We start from the raw sequence: 25,690 nt of genomic DNA on the forward strand, positions 1-25,690 counted from the left end.
TGGTTGATAAATAAAATGCTGATTGGCCAGTAGCCAGGCAGGAAGTATAGGCAGGGCAAGCAGAATTCTGGGAAGAGGAAGGCTGAGTCAGGAGTCGCCAGCCAGACACAGAGGAAGCAAGATAACAAGGCCGAACTGAGAAAAGGTACCAAGCCACGTGGCTAAATATAGATAAGAATTATGGGTTAATTTAAGTGTAAGAGCTAATCAGTAATAAGCCTGAGCTAATGGCTAAGCAGTTATAATTAATATAAACCTCTGTGTGTTTACTTGGAGGATGTGAGTGGGAAAGATTTATCTCAACCCCCAGCCAGCCAGGAGACAGGAAAAACTTCCAACTACAAGAGTACATATTTGTTTTGTTATAGTTAACACACATGTTTATTTTCCTTTTGTTTGTGTGTGTGTGTGTGTGTGTGTGTGTGTGTGTGTGTGTATGTGTGTGTGTTCATGCAGCCTTCACAGATAGTGTTGTTTCTCAGGTGCCCTCTGAGTTTTGAATAAGCTCTCTGAGCTGGAATTTTCCTAAAGCTGGGCTGCCTGGTCTAGCAGGCCCCAGGGATCTGCCTGCCACTGGCTCTCCAGTGCTGGGATTACAAGAGTACCACCATTTCCAGCTTTATTATTTATTTACTTATTTATTTTTAGATTTTTAAAAGCTTATATGTACATGTGTGGGGTACGGAAGAGCAGCAAATACCCTTAACCACTGAGCCATCTCTCTGGCCCCAGGTTTCTTTAATTTTTATTTATTTTCTCTTATATATTTTAATTTTGAGACAGAGCCTCACTCTGTAGCTCGGATTTGCTTGGAACTCACTATGTAGACTGAGCTGGCCTCAAACTCAGAGAGATCCACGTGCCTCTGCCTCCTGAGTGCTGGGATTAAAGGCATGCGCCACCATGCCTAGCTGAGTACCATACTTTCTTTTACTATTTTGGTTGAGCAGTTTTTCTGAGGGTCAAAAGTCAAAAGAGTAGAAATCATCCAAGGATAAAGAGAGGGTGTGCTCTTCTTTGGGCTAAGAGAAGGTCCTTTCAATTTCACCTAATGGTCCCTAGGAGATGACTGAGAGCTGGGTCTTTTTAAAGGTTTATTTATTTTATGTATATAGGTATTTTGTCTACATGCACAGATATATGCACCATACACATGCCTGTGTAGCCCATTTTGGATTATTTAGTTTGTGAATGTCTTGTTTCTTGAGTTCTTTATATATTTTGAATACTAGTCCTCTATCAGATGTGGAGCTAGTGAAAGTATTTCCTATTCTATAGGCCACCATTAAAAACAGAAGGGACATTGCCAAATTTATTTTATGAGGCCAGAGTCACCCTGTTACCCAAACCACACAACTATTCAACAACAAAAAAAGATAATTACAGATCAATATCCCTCATGAACTAAATAATGCTAAAATATTCAACAAAATACTCACAAACCAAATGCAAGAACACATCAAAAAGATCATCCACCATAATCAAGTAGGCTTCATTCCAGAGATACAAGGATGGTTCAACATATGAAAGTCGGTGTAATCCACTATGTAAATAAATTCAAAGGAAAAAACCACATGATCATCTCATTAGATGCTGAAAAAGACTTTGACAAAATGCAGCACCCCTTCGTGATAAAAGCATTGAAGAGATTAGGGATACAAGGGACATACCTAAACATAATAAAGGCAATTTACAGTAAGCCAGTAGCCAACATCAAATTAAATGGAGAGAAATTAAAAGCAATTCCACTAAAATCAGGGACAAGACAAGGCTGTCCGCCCTCTCCATATCTATTCAATATAGCTCTTGAAGTTCTAACGAGCAATTAGACAACTAAGGAAGATCAAGGGGATGCAAATTGGAAAGGAAGAAATCAAAGTATCTTTATTTGCAGATGATATAATAGTATACATAATCAGCCCTAAAAGTTCTACCAGAGAACTCCTACAGCTGATAAACACCTTCAGTGAAGTGGCTGGATACAAGATTAACTCAAATAAATTAATAGCCTTCCAATATACAAATGACAAATGGGCCAAAAAAAATCATGGAAATCATCCTTCACAATAGCCATGAACAATATAAAATATGTTTGGGTAACCCTAACTAAGCAATTGAAAGACTTGTATGAAAAAAACTTCATATCTTTGAAGAAAGAAATCAGAGAAGTTTTCAGAGGATGGAAAGATCTCCCATGCTCATAGATCAGCAGGATTAACATAGTAAAAATTGCCATCCTACCAAAAGCAATCTACAGATTAAACACAATCACCTTTAAAATCCCAACACAATTTTTTACAGACTTTGAAAGAACAATACTCAACTTCACATGGAAAAACAAAAAATCCAGGAAAGTTAAAACAGTCCTAAACAACAAAAGAATTTCTATAGACATCACCATCCCTGATAGCAAGCTGCACTACAGAGCTAAAGTTACAGAGACCCCATGGCTTTGGCATAAAAACAGACATGTTGGTTAATGCAATCCAATTGAAGATCCTGATGTTGCAAGAATCCTAATTGGTCTTATAATAAAAACCCAGAGCCAGATGTTGGGGTAAATGCTGAAAGATCAGAGGAAACATTCCACAGCCACTTCTCACCTCGCCAACTCCTCAGCCAAAAGGGGAAGATCCTGTCTCCACAAAATCCTCACTGGATGCTGCTGTGTCCTCAGCCAAAAGGGCACTGAACTCCTGTCTCCTCCCACCTTATATTCCTTTCTCTACCCAGTCATATCACTTCCTGTCTCAGCCTTCCTAGTGCTGGGATTAAAGGCATGCGACTCCCAAGAATTGGAATTAAAGGTGTGAGCCATCACCACCTATGGAGTACCTAGGGTCCAGGAGTTTAGCTACATCCAGCGTGGGATATCTGAGGGAAAAAAAAATCTATGTACACTATGTTCTTATGTCTGTTAACTTTATTCTGCTAAGACAAAATTCTATCAATACAGCTATAGCTCTGACATGCATTGAAGGCAGGAATAATTCTAGACAAACCAACCTCTTTACTCATCTACTTTATTTCTCTGGGATGAAATCATGTCTACATAGCTTCAGTTCTATCCAGCTCCCTAGCTCATAGTCCTGCTAACAACTAAACTCTTATGCTTCCAGCCTCATCTTCGTCCTCTGTATTCTCGTTCTCCATCTCTGCTACTCTCTATTCCTGGCACTCAGAAAACTCTACCCGAGATCTGCTTACCCTCTAAGGAACTTCTGTCTTCCTCTCTTCTCTCTTGCCATGCTGTTCTGTTCATTTCTTTTTTTTTTCTTTTCTATGTGGAGTGAGTAGAAAATTTCTTAATAAAGAAAATGAAAAAAAAGAAAAGATAGAAAAAAAGATATGAACAGAACATTCTATCCACAGATCCCCATCCTCCCTCCTCCCACCCCCCAGGCCTCATTCCCAAGCCACCCTGCATCCCCACATCCCCCAAATCGAGGTCTCCCCTGAGGAGTCAGCAGAGCCCAGCACACTGAGCCTAGACAGGTCCAAGCCCCTTCCTACTGCACCAAGGCTGTGCAAGGTGTCACACCACAGGCACCGGGTTCCAGAAGCCTGCCCATAGACCAGGGACAGATCCTGATCCTCTTGCCCGGGTGCCCCCCAAACAGTTCGAACCAAACAACTGTTTTCTCTATCCAGAGTGCCTAGCCCAGTCCCATGGGGGCTCCACAGCCACCACCCCACAGTTCATGGGCTTCCACTAGTGTGGCCGGTCATCTCTGCACGTCCTTCCATCATGATCTCCACGTCCCTCACCTGCAGTATCTCTCCTCTCTCTCATCAATTAGATTCCCAGAGTTCAGCCTGGTGCCTGGCTGTGGATCTCTGTATCTGCCTCCATCAGCCACTGGACAGAGGCTCTATGATGACAGCTAGGTTATTTGCTAGGCTGGTCACTAGAGTAGACCGGTCTAGGCACCCTCTGGACCACTGCCAGCAGACCAAGGTGGGGTCAACCTTGTGGATTCCTGAGAGCCTCCCCAGCACCCTGCCTCTTACTATTCTCACGATGTCCTCATCTATCATGGTATCTTCCTCCCTGTCCTCCCACTCTGTCCCTGTTCCAGCTTTTGGCTCAAAGTCTGATTAACAAAAGACAGAGCCAGAATTTTAACCCAGTGATTGGACTGTAGAGTGCTGTGAAATGTCGTTCTGTAGGCTATGAATGTGTGTTGCTCTGATTGGTTGGTAAATAAAATGCTGATTGGCCAGTAGCCAGGTGGGAAGTATAGCTGGGATAATCAGACAAGGAGAATTCTGGGAAGAGGAAGGCTGAGTCAGGAGTCACCAGCCAGACACAGAGGAAGCAAGATGACAAGGCAGAACTGATAAAAATTACCAAGCCATGTGGCTAAACATAAATAAGAATTATGGGTTAATTTAAGTGTAAGAACTAGTCAGTAATAAGCCTGAGCTAATGGCTGAACAGTTATAAATAATATTAAGCTTCTGAGTGATTATTTTATAAGTGGGCCACGGGACTGCAGGGGCCTGGTGGGATACTGGAAACTTCTAGCTACAGTAGAGGCCATGGTGGTAATCAGTCTGTTATACTGTCACTCATCAGATTAGATGTGTTCATTTTCTGAACTTGGAACATCTTTTATCACAGGGTATTTATATTAAGTATATGCTTACACCAAGAAACACAAATATATAAACAAAAACATAAACTCCTGAAAGTATCTAATTCTGCTTTTGAAAATATTACCTTTTTATTATGTATTACCTTGTACCTCAAATCCTTAATATTATAATTTTACAGATTCAATCATTTTGTCTTTAATTACTAATTATGAAGTTGTAAAGCCTCAAAAGTGTTCATTAGCAGTCATAGATTCTAGCTACACCCTGGTGATATTTTAAAAGCATGCTGTATTTATGAATATATCTGGGGTTGGTACTCTACAGTTCTGTTTACTCACCAGGAGATCACCCAAGGAAACACATAATTTTCTTACTGTGCATAAGTCTGTTGAGCACATGACAAGTGTGCAGGTTTTAAGGCATCCTGGATTTGGCCCTCAACTCCTCTTATAGCCATGGCTATAACTTACCCATTAAAGTCTCAGTTTCTTCCCTTCTGAGATGAGTGTGTAGCAGCAAAAGGAAAATGTAATCAAATTTCCCCTTTCAGTTTCTGACTCAACATCAATGTCCCAAAAATGTTTGACTGGATGAACAAATGAGTTATTAATATGGTTTTATGAAAGTATGTTGGAGTGTAGGTACCTCTTTCTATCCCAGTGTTCATTGACATACTCTTTATTGGCATTACTCCTTATAGACCACTATCTATGTAGTTCCTGGTTTTCTCTGCTCCTACCACCTTAGTTCAGTATTGTATCTGTAAGCATTAGTTTGTTAGGTGGAAACAGAATTAAAGAATGCTAGTGTTGAAGAGGTCAATTGGGTATCCCACCCCTTTCTCTGAAAGTGTGTTATCGTGGGTCAACACAGCAAGGCAGAAGAAGACACACATTCAGTATGAGCACTGCCTGGGGCTGAACCCTGGCTCCACCACTTGAGAGTTGTTCAAGCTCTGAACATTCCTAAGCTTCAATTTCTTTATCTATAAAACCAGGACAGTAATAAAACAACCCCAGAGCTCGTATAAATTGAATATGATTCATGCAAAATGCTGCCTTCATATCTAGGACATGTTAATAGTTAACCATCCATAAACACTTCTTTTCATAGATGAAGAAAGCCAAGGACAGACAAGATCATTGTACAAGGTCATGGTGTCAGCTAATGGCGATGGCCAGTCTCTGACTTTGAGTCCCTAACCTTCAGCTCTCCTCTACTGAACAACAAGTGTCATTAGATTTCATATGTTGTAGGAATTGCTCTTTGCATGCTTTTTCCTGCCCCAAGACAGCTCTCCATGAATGCTGAAGGCAGTTAGACTGGGGAGGGCAAAATTAAAAACTAGACCAAGTCTTTCTTGCTCTGCTGTGATTTGATATTTAAATCTGTGGATACAAAGGGGATTGCTAAGGGGATAACAGCAGGAAGAGAAGTGTGGAAGTCCACGGGCACGAGCCTCCTATGTGCCCTCATTAGGAAGTCAGCAAGATAATGGGGAGGTGGCAGAGAAGGCTGTTAGGGTACCAGTGAAACAGAAACACAGCAGGCGGGGGTGGGGGGGGTGGGGGGGTGGCCTCCTGGAGCTGGGAACAAGGCTGCAGGGAGGGAGGAAATGGGCAGAGCAAAGGAAATGGAAGCATTGTTAAGCTTTATCCTTTAGTGAGTGACAGGAGATGGAGTCCAACACAAAAGGAGGATTAGCCTTTGTGGGGAGCAAGGTGGGAAGAAAGTAGGAGGGTGGTGTGTGAGGAGCTCAGAGACTGGGCACTGGGAGCCCGTGGGAAGCTTGTTTTCTTCTTGACACAGGAAGCAAAAACCATCAGCCAAGAGGATTGGTGGGCAAGGGTTTGATTAGATGGAGGAAACTATGAAGTGTGGACCAGGAACATGGGAAATGAATGCCCATTGGGCATTTTTAGAGTCTATTTAGTTTGGTAATCATACATCCTAAGTGAGACAGCATAGTTGGTGAATTTTCCCAGGCACAGATGCCAGCAGGAACTTAACTAGAGTCTTAGCATCTTTGGAGGTTCCTTGCCTCATAATGTCATGTCAGGGCTCCTCCTCCTTTTTAAAAAAATATATTTTTTTATTTTATATTTTAATTTATTTATATACTGTGGTGATATTGTGTTCCCTAAAATATTGTGCATCCTAATAAACTTATCTGGGGTCAGAGAACAGAACAGCCACTAGATATAGAGGCCAGAAAATGGTGGCACACATGCCTTTAATCCTATCACTTGGGAGGCAGAGATCCATTCAGATCTCTGTGAGCTTAAAGCCACACTGGAAACAGCCAGGCATAGTGACTCATGCCTTTAATCCTAGGAAGTGATGGCAGAAAGCAGTAAGGTATATAAGGCATGAGGACCAGGAACTAGAGCTGGTTAAGATTTTAGGCTTTTGAGCAGCACAGTTCAGCTGAGATCCATTCAGATGAGAACACAGAGGCTTCCAGTCTGAGGAAACAGGATCAGCTGAGGAACTGGCGAGGTGAGGTAACTGTGGCTTGCTATGTTTCTCTGATCTTCCAGCATTCACCCCAGTACCTGGCTCCAGATTTGTTTTTATTAGTAAGAACTTTTAAGATTCGTGCTACAATATACTTTTTTCTTCTCTGTTTTTACCCTACAGGTCCATTGTGCATATATTATGGCTTCTGGTTTAATGTTTTTATGGGATTCCTGAGTGTACAAACAAGTGAGTTTCCTGTCTCTTGGGCTCTTTTCCTTCTCTTTGTTTTGTCCAATTACAACGTGTTATTTTTGTTTTATCTTATTATATTTTATTTTATTATTATCCCATAGAAACCTGTTTGTTTTCTAATGAGAGACAGAAAGAGGGTGGATCTGGATGGAGGGGAGGAAGGGACGAGCTAGGAGGAGTAGAGGGAAGGGAAATCATAATCAAGATATATTATGTGAGGAAAAAGGAGACTATTCCAATGAAGGGAAGTGGTGTCTACATCTTATCTGTATCACTGCAGACATCTCATCAGCTGTGTCCCGCTGCCACCAGCCTTCTGGAACCTCACATTTATGCTAAGCAGCTGCAGAATCCGTGTCTCTAGCCCAACCTCTCAGCCACCACGGTGGTACCTTGTGTATCACTCTTGCCCGACCTTAGTCCATTCTCAACGCTGAAGCCAACCTAAGTCAGCCTCACTTTTCTGCCTTCCCATCTAACTTCAGAGTAAAGTCAAAAGGCCCTTCTACTTGTTTCCACCACGATCTGCAGCATGCTGAATGCTTATCCTCCGCTGCCTCTCTAACAATTGTAGGAGAATTGTCCATACAGTCAATCCAGTGCCAATAAAGTTTCCTTGAATCAAAGGACAGAGTCAGCAATTGGCTGATGGGGATTAGCCATAAAGTTCTTGGAGGACTTAGGAGGGTGCCTAGAGAGGACAGGAAGAGAGGAGAGAGGAGTTCTGGGGAATTTCTGGTGGTTTGGGGAAAATGTAGAGAGAGGATCAGCCAATCACTCTGCTTTCCTTGGATTTTTCAGGTCATTATCTCAATTTCTGATTCTCAAGATTTTATTATACTGGAACAAATCAGGTAATTGTTACATCTGACAGCCGCATCTGGCACCCAACAGGTGGCACTATTAAACCATGCCAAGGTGGTAAACCCGTCATGCCACCGTCACTGCTGCAGCCGCGGCCAACGTTGTCTCCCTCCCCACAGGCCCTCCACACCTGTTTTCCTGTGTCTGAGGTTTATCCCTTGCAATTTTTCTACAGCAGCCTTCTGCTGCTGCCCGCCCCTGGCCCCAATATGCCTCCGGGGTTAGTCACCCCACCACCAGACCGCGCCCTCACTTCCTGCCATGTGGGCCTTCCTCCCCAGAATGCCAACCCAGGCCGGCTCAACCAATTGGAGACCTTCTTGTGGCTCAGGCTCTTACTGATGCTGCCACTGCCACAAGCTGCCAAGGGGCCCAGGTGTGCCCAGTCTTGCAGTGCAGTGGTAGCCAATGGAGTACACCCCGCGTCAGCCACCCCTGCCAATGATGGCAGATAGGCATTGCTATCCCACACTGCATCTCAGCCACATGAATTTCTCCTACTGGTTTCCTTATGTTAGCTCTTCAGACAGCTCATGGCGCGTGAGCAGCCACGTTGATCTCCAGCCCAAGTGTGCAATTTGCACAGCTCAGGGCATCCCTCTACATACTCTACATGCAAACAGCTGCAGGTGCCCACAGCCTGGCCCGTGTAGCACAGAAGCAACCCACTGAAACCAATACCTGCAGCCTTGCTAATCTGGGTGCCTGGGCCCTCCACTGACACCCACCATAGTGCTACCAGTAGCGTTGGCTACCCTCCTCCCACTCCCCTGATCCCTGCACATCTGGACCTACCCTGTCAGCATCATCAGATGTAGTAAGACACTTGGGTATTTTAAAACAGGGAATTAGGTTATTAAAAGGTGTGGGGAGTATTTCCCATGTTAAGAATTGGGAATATCACAATTCAGGGAGTTAGGACCCTGTTCACTGCTACTATGGATGGCTTGCAAATGGAAAAAAGATAAATGAACAACTTAGCTGGGATTGACATAATGTTGATCATAATTATTATCAGTTTTGTAATTCATATTTTATCCTTAAAAAGTGGCTTGATAACTGTGCCAAATATGATAATTTGACTGATAAGATACAAGCTTTTAGAAAGACTTTCTATTAACAAGACACAAGCCTTAGAAAAACCTACTATTGATAAGATACAAACTTTAGAAAGACTTAGTACTGGTAGGGTACAAGCCTTAGAAAAACCTACTATTGATAAGATACAAACTTTAGAAAGACTTAGTACTGGTAGGGTACAAGCCTTAGAAAAATCTACTAATGAAAATAAAAAAAAATCTGACTGATAATATACAAGCCTTAGAAGAACTTACTATTTTATTGATAAGATTCAAGCTCTAGGAAGACTTTCTACTGATGAGAAAGGCTTAGAAAGACCTACCAAAGAAGGTAAGAAAAGTACTCAGACACAGAGGAATTTAGAACAGAACCTTCCACACCAATGCAGTATGAAGCTAAAGATGATTGGCTTAAGGTTACCAAACTTAATTTATCCAGTTACCATACAGGAATGACCACAAGATTATAGGCACTCCCGAGGCTATGCAGAAGTTAACTGGGATCTTGAATGTTAGATTTGAAGAGATTTAAGGAAGCAGTTGTTTTATATGGTATGTATTCATGCTTTGTGAAACGGATGTTAAATTCATGGGCAATTCAGGATAATTCTTCAAGATCCTAAAATAATGAATGCTTCTCAGAGAAATTGTAAAAGGTATTACCAGGAACGGTCACAGACTGTTCAGATTGTGCATGAGCAAGGCATAACAGCTGATGAGCTTTCAAAGGTATCAACAACCCTACCTTTAAAATGGCTGACTGACAAACCTGTCTGGGTGGAACAGTGGCCTTTGGCATCAGAAAAATTACAGGCCCTAGAACAGCTGGTCCAGGAACAGTTAAATGCTCAACATATTGAAGAATGTTCTAGTCTTTGGAATTCTCCTATATTTGTAATTAAAAAGAAATTTGGAAAATAGAGTATATTAACAGATTTAAGAACCATAAATTAGGTGATTCAACAAATGGGCTCTTCATAGCCTGGAATTCCTTGCCTTTTTGTTACCTAAAGGATCCTCTATCATAGTGATTTATTTAAAAGACTGCTTTTTTACTACACCTTTACAAGAACAGGATGGAGAAAAATTTGCCTTTACAATGCCTACTTATAATAATTCACAGCCTGTTAAAAGGTATCAGTGTAAATTCTTCCACAAGGAATGTTAAACAGCCCCACCTTGTGTCAATGTTTTGTACGATAGCCATTGGAAATAATTTGTAAACAGTTCCCTCAATCTATAATTTACTATTATATAAATGATACCGCCGGGCGTTGGTGGCGCACGCCTTTAATCCCAGCACTCGGGAGGCAGAGGCAGGCGGATCTCTGTGAGTTCGAGGCCAGCCTGGGCTACCAAGTGAGCTCCAGGAAAGGCGCAAAGCAACACAGAGAAACCCTGTCTCGAAAAACCAAAAAAAAAAAAAAAAAAAAAAAAAAAAAAAAAAAAAATGATACCTTATCAGACTCAGTTACCTTAGAAAAAAATGTTTGAAGAAACAAAGAAAAGTTTGCCTTGTTGGGGAATACAAATTGCTCCTGAAAAAATACAAAGAGGAGATTTTATTAATTACCTGGGATAGAAGATAGGTTTACAAAAAATTCAACATAGAAAGTACAAATCAGGACATATCAATTATGAACTCATCATGATTTTCAAAAATTGCTGGGAGATATTAACTAGCTATAGCCCACAGTTGGATTACCAACTCATGAACTAAGTAATTCAAACCTTAAAAGGTGAGAAGTATATAAATAGTCCAAGGAAATTATCATCTGAGGTTGAGAGAGAATTGGCTTTGATAGAAAAGAAATTACAGGATGCACATGTGGATTGCTTGGATCCAGAGCTTGATTGTATTCTGGTTATGCCACCCTCTATGTATTCTGCTTCAGGAATTCTTATGCAGAAAGAAGATAATATTTTTAGAATGGATATTTTTGTCACACAGAGTAAAAAATTAAATGCCTATGTAGAAGAGATTTCTGAATTGACTCTGAAAGGAAAAGTGAGACTTCATCAATTGACAGGAATAGGCCCAGAAGAAATTGCAGTACCTTTTACTAATGCTGAATTTCTTATTATGGGCAGAAAAATGAACATTGGCAAAGAGTGTTCAGTAATTTTTTGGGAGAGATTAGCAACAAATATCCCCAAAGCAAAAGACTTCAGTTTATAAAGAGACCTAATTGGACTCTTCCTCACATGGTACAGGGAACACCAATTTCTGGAGCTCCTACATTCTATACTGATGCAAACAAGGCAGGAAAGACAGGCTATACATTGGGAAATTTATGTAAAGTGGTTCAAAGCCCTTATGATTCTGCTCAAAAGGCAGAATTATATGCTATTCTCATGGTATCGTTAGATTTTCCAGAACTGGAAATCAAATATAGTCACTGACTATCAATATGCAGAAAGAGTTATTTTCCATATTGAACTGCTAAACTTATTCCAGATGATTCATAATCAATGTTATTATATATTCAATTACAAGAAATAATAAGAAATAGAAATCATCCCTTGTATATAACACATATCAAATCCCATAGGGGTCTACCAGGCCCTCTAGCACAAGGTAATGATGAAGTTGATCAGCTGTTGGTAGGAAATGTGCTATAAACCTCAGAATTTCTTTAGAAACACCATGTTAATAGCAAGGATTTAAAGAAAAATTTTTCTATCACTTAGCAACAAGCAAAGGAAATTATAAGGAAATGCCCCACCACCTACAAGAAGTAATCCTAAGGGTGCTCAAAGAAGTGAAATTTGGCCAATGGATGTGTTTCATTTTGCCGAGTTTAGGAAATTAAAGTTGTACACCATACCAGAGATATATATTCAAGATTTCAGTGAGCAACTGCTTTGAGTTCTGAAAAGGCTAATTCTACAATCACACATTTATTAGCAGTTATGGACATTGTTGGAATACCTGTGCAAATTAAGATTGACAATGGTCTAGCATATGTTTCTAGTAAAATTAAACAGTTTTTTGCATTTTATAACATAATGCATATTGCAGGTATAACACACAATCCTATAAAATAAGAAGTTATAGAAAGGTCTGATCATACTTTCAAAGATATGCTTAATAAACAGAAGGGGGTAATAAAGACCCCCAGAGACAGATAACACAATACTTTATTAATTTAAAAATTTTTAAATGTTAATGAAAAAGGAACAACAGCTGCAGAGAGACACTGAATAGTATAAAAACAAACAGATGAATTAAATCAGGATGTATATTTGAAGGATGTATTAACCTCAGAATGGAAACCAGGATATGTGTTACAGTGGGGTTTTGCTATGGATACCATCAAGATTGATAAAGATTATACTTGAACAAGAGAGACCTATTGGTTAGGAGAGTCAATATTTAATCAAACAGTGTCAGTTCAACCTGATAAAAAGGGAAACTCCCCAAAGTTAGGATTGGGGCAAGGTTTTGTTTTTGTCTTTCCAGGAGAATAAAAGCATCCAACTAAGGAGTCTGAAGACCACTGGACAAATGAGACATCTGAAGAAGAAGGATGAATCATCCAGAGAAAATGATCCAAGAAAAAGAGTAAATAGGTCTTGTAGCAGGAATCTTAGAGGTCTTATTAATAAAATCAAACCTAGAGCCAGTTACTGGGGTGAATGCTGGAAGATTAGAGAAACAGAACAGGTCACAGCTAACCTCAACTGGCCAGTTCCTCAACTGGTCTTATTTCCTTAGACTGGAGGCCTCTCAGCTGAACTGTGCTGCTCAAAAGCCTGAAAGCTTAACCAGCCTAGTTCCTGGTTTTCATGCCTTATATACCTTTCTGCTTTCTGCCCTCACTTCCTGGGATTAAAGGCATGAGTCACCATACCTGGCTGTTTCCAGTGTGGCCTTGAACTCACAGAGATCCAGATGGATTTCTGCCTCTGGAATGTTAGGATTAAAGGCGTGAGTGCCACCATTTTCTAGCCTCTGTATCTAGTGGCTGTTCTGTTCTCTGATCACAGATAAATTTATTAGGGTACACAATATTTTGGGGAACACAATACCACCACAAGGTCTAATGATATAGCCCACTTAAAACAGGATAAAATTTCATAAATCTTCCTAGATGCTTGTCTCTACTGTTCTCTTCAGACATATAAGGTAAATGGTCTTTTTGTAGTCCCAATTCAATTAAAAATTAAAGCTGGCTTTGGAGTTGGAGTGTGGCTCTCTCCTTCTCTAAACCCAAGCATACTTGTTAAAGGAAAACCAAATCTGATATATGCTGCACATGATATTTAATATATTTAAGTTTCCTGTAGTGAACCATTACCATTTGTAATAGTGACCCTTGTAGTATCCAAAAGGATGTTGGGGCCCTACAATGAATAATCCACCTGGATTGTGGTAATGTCACTAAGATGACAAATACCATCCAAAGCTCAGCTTTGGACTACAAACTGCTCAAGACAACTTCAAAGCAGTTAGCTACAATGGTCCTGCCTGGTCGACTACTCTAGTCAGGACTTCAGATAAGCCGTATACCTCCTATCACACCAAGACTGGACACCAGCAGCTAGCTCTCCCAGGTCTTGACCATTATTCCAATTTTTCAGGGTTCCCTAAAGGAGCCATCAGCCCCAGACAACAGGAAGTAATTTCAAGAACATGATGCCCACATTCCCAAGGTGGGGTGGGTGGTTTTTGATCCTTCAATGGATGTCTGTCATTGTTGAGGGGGGATTGGTTACAAGTTGTTATTGTTCATGGTCAAGGAGGAAACTATGCAAAGGAAATTAGATTCAAGGATCTCACTCAGAAAAGAAAAAGGAGCTGGGCGGTGGTGGCGCATGCCTTTAATCCCAGCACTCGGGAAGCAGAGCCAGGCGGATCTCTGTGAGTTTGAGGCCAGCCTGGTCTACAAAGTGAGCTCCAGGACAGGCACCAAAACTACACAGAGAAACCCTGTCTCAAAAACAAACAAAAAAAAAGAAAGAAAGAAAGAAAAGATAAAGGAGGGATATAGAAAGGACAGGATAAAGGGGTAGATTACTCAATCTACTTTCAAACTAAAAAAGCAACTAACTAGTCTCAAATATTTCACATTGGTATGGATTTTTGTATATTGATTCAAATTTAAGATTATTTTTTGTTATACTGTGTATGTTTCTACTCTTGTTTATTATATTATTGTATACTGATACAAATTTAAGGTTATTTTTGTTATATTGTATTACATGTTTCTATTTCTTATTTAAGGTATTGTACCTATGCAGCTCATTTAAAAATGTAATGCCTTAGTCCTTGAAAGCTATTTAGGAGAATAAAGAAATACAGGTTAATAGTCATCTATAACAATCAAACTTATAGTCATGTTGGGTATATTGTCAAAGTCATACAGAGATATATTTTAGATGGATAGGTGGTCTTCAAACACTTCAAAGACCTATAGGTTATGACATTTAAAATGTGTTAGTAAAATAAGGCTTTTCATGAGAGTGAGACATGTCTGCTCCTGGCAGCTCTAATTTACTTCAAAAAATGATGATGGGAATTAAAGAACCTCCATATGGAGTTTCCTTCCTTCATGGCAAAAGCTAGCCATTTGAGCAAGAAACTGCCCTTGCCTTGACTGCTAAAAGTATGCTGCCCAAACTGGACAAGCAGGGCACAAAAGAAAGCACCTGCCGAGCTTTGCCAGGACAAGGTAGGACAATCTTTCAAAATTCCTGCTTCACAGAAAAAGCCTTTAGATATTCTAGGCCTTTAGGCCAAAGATGGATGTCTAATGTTGCTCTTATCACCATGCCTCCCAAGTGACAATAGACTGACTATGTCCCTTATTAAGCCACAAGCTAACATAAATGCTTTTTCATATTAGTTATTAGTAACAGAAACAGGAAAAGTGGGTGTTAGTAATATAGAAACTGGTACCAAGGAGTGGGACTTTTGCTGTGATAACTGTATCTGATTCTTAGACTTTTAGAACTGGTTTCAGAATGAACATGGAAGACTTTGGAGCTGTAGGATAGAGAGGATCTAGAATACTGTCAGCAGAGCTTATAGTAGGACTATTTTGGTGGATGTTTAAAAGACCAGAATACTGGAAAAAAAATGTGGACTGTGAAATCTTGTTCCATGAAGTTATGCAAGGCAAAGGGACTATACCAAGAACTAGGCTAAAGATCATCTGTATTACATTCTGGCAAAATCCCTGGCTATGTTTTGCTCATGTCCTGCAAAATCCTGTGAGGCCTAATAAAAAGGAAATGGATTAATTTGTTTGGCAGAGGAAATTCAAGATTGGATATTATTTAGGCTGTACCATGGTGACTGCTTACCTCTTTTACTTAAGTCCATAATAGAAAAAAGCAACAGGTATAGAAGAATGATGCTGTGTTGTGGAATATTTAACTATGTAAAGATGTGTTACATTGGTTTATACCTTAACTGTATAAAGGCAGAGCTGGCGGGCAGAAAGAATAAATAGGAGGAGAAATCTAGGATCAGGAAGAAGAAGAGAAGGAGGAGGAGAGAATGATGGACATGCCTGGGGTCAGAAGCCAGGCAGCTGACAGACGGACATGAGAAGCAGTGGAAGTAAGACAGGCAGAAGGAAGAGAGGTGATAAATCCTAAAGCGAAAGAAAGATAGAGAGAAACAGGTTAATTTAAATTAAAAGAGGCAGAAACGAGCCTAAGCTAGGTCAGGCATTGAAAACTAATAAGTCTCCATGTCATGATTTAGGAGCTGGTTGGTGGCCCAAAAAGAAAAAAGCCTGGTACATTTGGCATTCCAATGTGGAGCTTGTAATTCCCACACAGGGCCTGATTAAAAAAAAAAAAAAAAGGAAAAAATGGATGCAGCTCCTTTAAAAGTTTCTGCCATACAGTGAGCCCTTGAGCAGCAAGTTTGTTAAGTAGAAACAAGGAGCTAAGTAAAAATGTCTGCCACAGTGGGGCGCCAACTTCCTAGACCTGCCTCTAAATTAAGGCTTGGCTCTCAAAGATGTGAGGAGGGGGTGGGGCCAGCCACCAAAGCCGTGACAGAGGACCCAGCAGTAGTTTAGCAGTTCGTTTTGCTCATGCAGACAGAAAATACTAGAGATAGGCAGTAAAACAGACTCAGACAGAAAACAAAAACAAAAACAGGAACTGAAAGGCTATGGATCCATTCAAGGTTAATAGTTAGCAGGTTTGATTGGGGAAGAGCCCCTGAAAATCTGGTTATAGACATAAAAAAATAAACCAAGAAAAAAACTACAAGACAGCTTCAAGTCTACTGGCTGAGATGGTCCAGCCTCACAGACTATTGTAGCCAGGACAGCAGATAAGCATTATTCCTTGTGCTTCCCTTTACACAGAGACTGGACCACAAATGTTATGTTTTCCCAGGACTTGACCATTATTTCAATTTTCTCAGGTTCCCTAAAAGATGCCATCATCCCCAGACAACAGGAAGCAGTCTAGAGAACACAACACTCACATTCCCAAGAGGTAGGGGTGGGTGGTTTTTGGTTATTTGGTGGGTTATGAATATTTGTCATCATTTATTGGTGATATAGGAATATAGGAATATGAAAAGACAACTGTTAACCTCAAATATATTGATGCAATTTTTAAATTATTTTTGTTATACTGTATATATGTTTCTATTCTTGTTTGGGGTATTGTGCTTACTATGCACCTCATTTACAAATGTCATATATAATTAAGAAATGCAGGTTAGTAGTTAGTTATACTAACTGGTTTTGTGTGTCAACTTGATACAAGTTGATCAGAGGAAGGAGCCTCAGTTGAAGAAATGCCTCAATGAGAACCAGCTGTAAGACATTTTCTCAATTAGTGATCAATGAGGGAGAACCCAGACAATGGTGGGTGGTGCCATCCCTGGGCTGCTGATCCTGGGTTCTGTAAGAAGGTGGGCTGAGCAAGCCATGGGAAGCAAGCCAGTAAGCAGCACCTCTCCATGGCCTCTGCATCAGCTCCTGCCTCTGGGATCCTGCCCCACTTGAGTTCCTGTCCTGACTTCCCTCATTGATGAACAGCACTGCAGAAGTACAAGTTGAATAAACCCTTTCCTCCCTAACTTGCCTTTTGGTCACCGTGTTTTGCCACAGCAATAGAAACCCCAAGACATTAGTCATCTATAGCAATCAAACTTGTAGTCATATTAGGTATGTTTTTAAGGTTAAACAGATATATTTAGATAGATAGACGGTCTTCAAATACTTAAAAGACCTACAGAATATGTCATTTAAGATGTTTAATAACCAGAGACTTTTCATGACAGTGAGACATGTCTGTGCCTAGCAGCACCAATCTACTTCAGAGGAGATGATGGACATTGAAGTAACTTCATATGAAGTTCACTTTCATTGTGGCCTTGTTAACCACTGGGCATGAAACTGTCCTTGCCTAAACTGCTGACAGTATGCTGTCCAAACTGCATGCAGGACACACAGGAAAGTGACTAACAACCTTTGCCAAAACAAGGTGGGACAGTCCTTCAAAATTTCTGCTTTATAGAAAAGTGTGTCAGCTATTCTAGGCCTGTAGGCTGAAGCTGGATGCCCCAACATTACAGAGGAACCTTGGGTGACTGTCTAGGCAGCAACAGGTCTGTCATTTCTATAGTTTTGGAAGTGGCTTGCACTATACTTTCTGTTTACTCAGGTAATATTATATTTTTCTGGTGTCTTTGGTGGAGCAGAAGACTAGCTAGTTTAGTTTTTCTTAGTTATGATAGAAGGCAAATTAGGTACAAAACTTTGGACTCACCAAGATAAGAGTAATAATGGAGTATTTTCTCTGAGTTTGTCAAATACAAATGGACTGGATATTGTAAATCCTTACTTGATAGTTGTTCTTGTATATGGTTTTACCATGTTAAAGTTAAAACCCTTCATTTTTTCTTTAGACAAAAAGGGGGAAATGTTGTGGAATAGTATTTAAACTGTGTAAAGGTGTGTTACTTTTGTTTATGCTGCATTTGTTTAACTATATAAGGAAGTGTGTTTAGTTATGTAAAGATATGTTTCATCTGTTTCACCTTGCCTGCCTAAGACACTTGATTGGTCTAATAAAAATCAGAGCAGCTAATAGCTAGGCAGGAGAGGGATAGGCAGGGCTGCCAGGCAGAGGGAGTAAATAGGAGGAGAAATCTGGGAGAGAGAGGAATGAGAGAAGAAAGGCAAGAAAGAGGAGAAGGGCATGCCTAGGACAAGAAGCCAGGCAGTCACCAGCCAGCCAGCCACGAGGAGTAGTGAAAATTAGTTATACAGAAAGAAAAGGTTAAAAACCAACCCAAGGCTAAAGGTAGATAAAGAGAAACAGATTGATTTAAAATGAGCTAGCCAGAAACAAGCCTAAGCTAGGGTGAGCATTCAAAACTAATAACAAGTTTCGGTGTCATGATTTGTGAGCTGGTTGGTAGCCTAAAAGAAAAAGCCTGGAAGAATACTGTGAGGCAGTTTTCTCTGAGATAAAAAGTTCACATTTGAGGGAGGCTCCTTAAGACATAGGATGTTTATGTGCTAATGAAACACTCCATCCTCCATCCCTTAACCTCAGGAAATAAACAACTCAGTAGCCTCAGAAAGTCCCTGAATTTTACCATATTGGCTACGCCTTTCTTTCCTGAGAACGTACTCACAGCAGGGACTGCTGAGAGTCACTGTCAGACAGACTGAGCTGCCTGGAAGAAGCAGACACCGGCTGAGCTGAGAGGAAGGACACTCCAATCTGTTGAGCTGCTGCAGGCAGTGCTGTGTGCTCTGTTCACAGCTTTCGTGAGCTGTCACCTGTGCTGGAGCGGCCTTTGGTGACACAGATGACTTGGGGTTGTTTCTGCCTTTGTAAACAGCCCCTCTACTCATATTCCAGTAAATAACCACAGTAGAGCCCATGGTCTACTGTCATTGCTTCCCTCTCTGGAGTGAGACATTTGTTCATATCTTCTCAGGAAGTGTCACACAGCAGATGCGCAGTTTGGTGAAGGAAGGTGCAGGGCAAGGAGAGAACAAAAAAGCAGCTGTAACTGTTAAGTAGATTAGCACTGCCAAAGAAAAACATAGCACTCTGGCCTGGGACAATAGGAGAGCTTAACTTGGCCTGACCACACCTATCAAAGTCACAAAATTATGAAAAGAAAAGAGCTGAGATTGTCATGACAGGTCCCTCTGCTCAAAAACGACTGTATGGGAAGTGTTTTCTTAAATTCAGCTTTCAAAGTACGCAGAAGCTGCTGCAACTGTGGTTCAGGGGTCAAAGCAACATCTTGAGCTGGCAATGCAACTTTGTAGCTTCGTAGGCACAAATGACGCAAGATTAAAGGATCCTGGAGGCTTGCACCAAGGTTTCAGAAAGTTGCTGAGGGTGGACAATGTGTAGCAGATTCAGATTTCCTGCAAGGAGGTGTGATGACTAACGTGATGTTAATGGCTAACTTTATGTTTAAACATTTAAAACCTTTGTGCTTAAGAGAACTATCAAGCAAAATTAGACCTCCAAATGTTAAGAGGGTTACATTTTTACTGCTGTTTCTGCTTCTGTGAACAAGCTTGTTTTGTAGGAGAGGAACCTGTGTTGAAGAGAACAAATTGTAACTGTGTGCTTTGCCTTTATAAACCCCTGACTGAGGGAAGTGGGTACTGTTCAGGAGTCCTGGCACCAGCATCTGAACAAAAGCCTCTTCTGTTGCTGTGACTAAACACCATGGTCAAAAAGCAAGTTTGGGAGGAAAGGGTTTCTTCGGCTTATACTTCAGCATTGCTGTTCATCACTGAAGAAAGTCAGGACAGGAACTCAAACAGGGCAGGATCCTGGAGACAGGAGCTGATGCAGAGGCCATGGAGAGGAGCTGCTTACTGGCTTGTCTCATGGCTAGCTCAGCCCACCTTCTTATAGAACCCAGGACCAGCACCCCAGGGATGGCACCACCTCCATGGTCTGGGTCTATGGTAGTATTTTATTTATACTGAAATGTGATTTTACTTGTATGTTAATAAATAAAGTTGCTTGGGGGTCAGAGCTAATAGCAAGCCATAGCAGAGCTGTGTAGCTAGAGTTTTCCTGCCTTGCCCACAGTCAGGACAAATCTCTGTCACCCGCCAGTCCCACAGCCGCTCAGACCCAACCAAGCAAACACAGAGACTTATATTGCTTACAAACTGTATGGCCGTGGCAGGCCTCCTGTTAACTGTTCCTATATCTTAAAGTAACGCATTTCTACAAATCTATACCTTGCCACGCGGCTCGTGGCTTACCAGCATCTTCACATGCTGCTTGTCCTGGCAGTGGTTGGCAGCGTCTCCTTCTGCCTTCCTGTTCTTTTTTTTCTCCTCTCTGTTAGTCCCGCCTATACTTCCTGCCTAGCCACGACCAATCAGGTTTTATTTATTGACCAATCAGAGCAACTTGACATACAGACCATCCCCCAGTACAGCCAAGTGCAGACCATCTCAGACACCTGCACTCAAGCCCATGGTCCTAATCATCCTCTATGCAAACCTGCTGGGTAACGCCACAAGGAACCCAAGAAGGGCTCCCACAGGACATACATTAACATCCCACAGCAGAGCTGGGCGTTCATGGTGCACGCCTTTAATCCCAGCACTTGGTAGAAGAGCTAGGTAGATCTCTGTGTGGTCAAGGATACAGCCAGCATTGGAGACACTCGCCTTTAATCTCAATACCATAGAAGACCTGGAGGGCTGTACATACAGGCAGTGACGAGGCAGTCATGTGTTTGGGTTTACAACCAATGAGAAGGCAGAACAGAGACTATATAAAGACAAACACACAGGAAGTAGGTCCCTTTTAGAGAGGTCTCTTGGCTTAAGAGGCTAGCTGCAGCAGAGTAAGGCTCTTAGCTCTGATCTCTTGGCTTTCTTCTTTGCATTGGTTCTGTGTTTCTTATTTAATAAGAAGGTTGGTTACATCTACATTTGGCGCCCAACGTGAAAAGAATCCATTAAAAACTGCTTGGCTTGGCGGCAGGTCCGGTTTCCCGCCTGGGCGGTCTGCTCCCCAGGCTGGGTGGTTGGCTCCCTAGCCCAGGCCCAGGTCGGCTTAGCCTCAGGCCAGAGCTACTTGCTTAAAGCCGGTGCTACAAACAACTCAGGGCTGCCTTGTGGAACAGGGCCCCTTCCTGTAAAGCCAACACACATGGACGGAGCTTAAGGAAGCCAGACCCAAGCCTTGACTCAGATCAAGAGGGAACACGTGGCTGGATTTAAGCTTTAGCCAGCTACGCTTTCTTGCGTTCTCTCTCTCTCTCTCTCTCTCTCTCTCTCTCTCTCTCTCTCTCTCTCTCTCCCTGGATTCATACCTCAGACACTAGGTGGCTGTTTTGAAATTCCCTCGGATTTCTACTGTTCTACGCAGACTTGGTAAGTCACATAACATATCAGATATTTTAAAGGAAACTATTTAAAAGAGAAATTTTTCCACATTAAAAAAATAGGTTTTATGTGTACATTGGAAAAAAATTGGGCTTTGTTTGAAATTTTAGGCAGTCTGACAATGGAACAACTATATGAGAAGATTAATGTTGATCGAATTATGCAGTTTACTACCATGCTTATCCTCATTTTACTATTTAAAAAGATAGTCAATTTAAGTGCCAGGATAAGGGTTTTAGAAAAACTTGTTAAACCTGTAAAAATAAATCATAGAGAAATTCAAAATCAGACAGATGAAATTAACAATGAAGCTGTTTCAAGTTTGGATCATAAGGTTACAGAAAGAAAGCCAGTTTTCACACAGTCACCCTTAATTTATCCGGTAACAATACAGCAGTTGCCTGATCAAATAACTACACAAAATATTTGGGCTCCAATTGAAATGTTAGATTTACGAAGGTTTAAGGAGGCAATAGTATTTTATGGCATGCATTCCCCATATGTAAAGCAAATGTTAAACTCTTGGTCAACATATAATAGGATTATACCACAGGACTGGCGGGAGCTGGCACAGGCTGTTCTTGAACCCAGTCAAAGGCTTCAGTGGCTAACTTGGTTCAAAGATGAGGCTAAAAACATAGAAAAACAATGGAGGGATAAAGGAATACAAGTCTGCCAGGATCAGCTTATTGGAGAAGGCCAATATGCTTCAGTACAAACACAATGTTTATATGATGTCCAAACCCTAATTTTATGCCGAACGGCAGCCTTGAATGCATGGGACAGAGTTGAGGAATCAGGAAAAAAAAAACTGAGTCATTTACAAAGGTTATACAAGGCCCAAAAGAATCTTTCACAGATTTTTTACAGAGACTGGCTTCAGCAGTAAAGAGAATGGTCCCGGATTCAGAAGCTAATAAGATAATAATTGAATCTTTGGCCTTTGAGAATGCGAATGCAGCATGCAAAAGAATAATCAGGCCGTTAAAGGCAAGATTTGCACCTTTGGAAGATTGGATTAGAGACACAGTTAATGTTGAGGCTCATGACCATGATGATAGGTGGGTAGGAGAAGCAATTTCAAAAAGTTTGAGGAATGTTAGATGTTTTGGATGTGGAAAGCAAGGACATTTGAAAAGGGACTGTAAACAGGTCATTCCTAGAAACAATGTTTCTTCAAGGAACAATGGCAACAGAATGCCCCTTCCTTCTGGAGTATGCAGAAGGTGTGGTAAGGGAAAACACTGGACCAACGAATGTAGATCAACAAGGGACAGGCAAGGTAATCCCTTGCCTCAGGCTTTGGTAAACTCCCAGAGGGGCCTCATGCAGGCCCCCATAGCAAATCCAGTTCAAACCTTTCCTGCAGTCATAGAGGAAACCTCTACTCAGAGCAATTAAATAACCAAATGCTTACTGGAATAAATCATGCTGGTCAGGATGATGAAACAGAGAGAATAGAAAATTCAGGAGAAAACATAAAGAAAATTTTTTGGCAAACTTCTACTAATGAACAAAGACCAAAATTAACGATAAAAATAAATGGTGTTTTGTTGTCTAGTCTGGTAGACACAGGTGCGGACGTTACCATAATTGCACCAGAATTTTGGCATCCAACTTGGCCTCTTCAGGAGATAAATGTTCAACTGTTAGGAATTGGGACATTATCTCAGGTGAAACAGAGTGCAAGATGGCTTGAATGTATAGGTCCAGAAGGACAGAGAGGAAAATTAAAACCGTATGTGGCTAACATAGCTATGAACCTGTGGGGGTCGAGACTTGTTGCAACAATGGAATACTCAGATTAACATACCTCCAATCTCAGAAACAAATCATACACTAGCACATGTTTCTGAGAGAAATATTAGAAGATATTATTCTAATGAGTGGTCACCAGCCATCCATATTATACAAGAACAGGGCACAACAACTGATGATCTTCCAAAGACACCAACAGCTCTACCTTTAAAATGGTTAACAGACAAGCCTGTATGGGTTCAGCAATGGCCTTTAACAACAGAGAAACTCCAGGCTTTAGATGAGCTGGTAGAAGAACAGTTAAATGCTCAGCATATTGAAGAATCAACCAGCCCTTGGAATTCTCCTGTATTTGTTATTAAAAAGAAATCTGGTAAATGGAGAATGGTAACAGACCTTAGAGCAATTAACAAAATAATTCAGCCAATGGTCTCTCTACAATCTGGAATTCCTTTGCCTACTCTGTTACCAAAAGGATGGCCTCTCATAGTTATTGTTTTAAAAGTCTGTTTCTTTTCAATACCCTTACAAGAAAAACACAGAGAAAGATTTGCTTTCACAGTGCCTACTTATAATAATTCTCAACTCATTTGCTAGAAGGTATGGCCATCATGGGTATACCTGCACAAATTTAAACTGGCAATGCTCCAGCATATGTCTCTGTTAAAATGAAACAGTTTTTTGCTTATTACAATATAAAGCATATTACAGGCATACCACATAATCCTAGAGGTCAAGGAGTTATAGAAAGATCAAACAGAACTCTAAAGGATATGCTAAATAAACAGAAAGGGGTAACAAAACCCGCCAGAAACAGACTGCATAATGCTCTATTAACTTTGAATTTTCTCAATGCCAAATAGAAAGGAACAACAGCTGCAGAGAGACATTGGATAATAGAAAAAACTACAGAATTAAATCAGCCTATATACTTTAAGGATGTGCTAACCTCAGAATGGAAACCAGGATATGTGTTACATTGGGGACAAGGTTTTGCTTTTATTTCTACAGGAGAAAATAAGCTGTGGGTACCATCAAAATTGATAAAGGTCCGATTTGAACAAGAGAGACCTCTTAATTAGAGGAGGTGGTAGTTCATCAACTAGCATGAACATCCAATTTAAACTAACTTATACCAGTAACACATGCCTTTTCATTTAATCAGATAACAACTTGCTAAAAAGGAACATCCCCAAAATTAGTCTTGGGGAAAGGTTTTTGTTTTTGTCTTTTAGGAGAATGAAGGTTAAGGAATCTGAAGAACACTGGACAAATGAGACAACTGAAGAAAAGGGACAAATCATCTATCCCAGGAAACAGAGTGAAATGGCTTATGGGTATATCATCTAAAAAAAATTTATGTCTTCCTAAATGTTTGTTTCTGCTTTTCTCTAAAGATTTAGCACTATTGGTCTTCTAATAGTCCCAGTTCAATTAAAATTTAAAGCTGACTTTGGAGTTGGAGAATGGCTCTCTCCTTCTTTAAACTCAAGCATGTTGTTAAAAGGAAAATGCAAACTCCCTGTATCATGCCAGAAGAAAAGAGACATCTTCTGCTATGGGACAGGAGAAAAGCCAAATTAATTAAGGGACTATTCTATTACTAATCTCAACTCTTTGATTCTATTCTGATTCTTTAAGCTTTTCTTAAAGTATAAATTTTATATCAAATTTACAAGATTAATATATATATATATATACACACACATTTTAAACTTTGTTAAGATATGAATGGTCATATAGAGTACTAACTAATTCTAGAAAAAAGGCTTCAATTAGTTGCATATATATGTCTTTGTGTTCAAGTCTCTTATCAGTTTTCTGCAGGAAATCACGGCCAGGCCTAACATCAACTGAAATCTCCAGGAAGAAGATGGGGCCCCACAACAACAACAATTCCACATGGACAATAATAATATCATTAAGCTGACAAACATCATCTACAGATCAGCTTTGGACAAAAAAGTGCTCAGAGCAGTTTTGAGATGACGAGCTGAGATGATCCAGTCTCAAAGACTACTTGAATAAGGACTTGAGATAAACCCTGAACTTTGGCATTATACACAGACTGGATAATGAAGGATATAGTTACCTTTCCTAGAATTTGACAACTAACCTAAAATTTTCTTTCAGGATGAAGATAACTTCGCCCATACCCAGTAGGAAGCAATTTTAAGAATACGATGCTCACATTCCCAAAGAGGTGGTGTGGGGCGGGTGGTTTTTTTGGTCTTTTTAATGGGTTTTGGGTCTGGGATAATTTTCATTGTTTAGGGGGGTTGGTTACAAGTTGTTGTCAAGGGTTAG

At 40.6% G+C, this 25,690-nt stretch overlaps 1 protein-coding gene across 1 annotated transcript in view; it reads left to right on the forward strand.

Moving 5' to 3' along the window:
* Window positions 1-14,194, forward strand: part of Ccdc172 (coiled-coil domain containing 172) — a 114,428-nt gene extending 100,234 nt beyond the window's left edge. Inside the window, exons 10-12 of the mRNA XM_076563394.1 lie at window positions 7,240-7,305; window positions 8,113-8,165; window positions 12,718-14,194. The gene's annotated coding sequence lies outside the window, so the exon portion shown is untranslated. The remainder of the gene's footprint in view (window positions 1-7,239; window positions 7,306-8,112; window positions 8,166-12,717) is intronic.
* The last annotated feature ends 11,496 nt before the right edge of the window (window positions 14,195-25,690 follow it).

Source organism: Peromyscus maniculatus, chromosome 1, assembly GCF_049852395.1.
Source record: "Peromyscus maniculatus bairdii isolate BWxNUB_F1_BW_parent chromosome 1, HU_Pman_BW_mat_3.1, whole genome shotgun sequence".
NCBI classification, from domain to species: domain Eukaryota; kingdom Metazoa; phylum Chordata; class Mammalia; order Rodentia; family Cricetidae; genus Peromyscus; species Peromyscus maniculatus.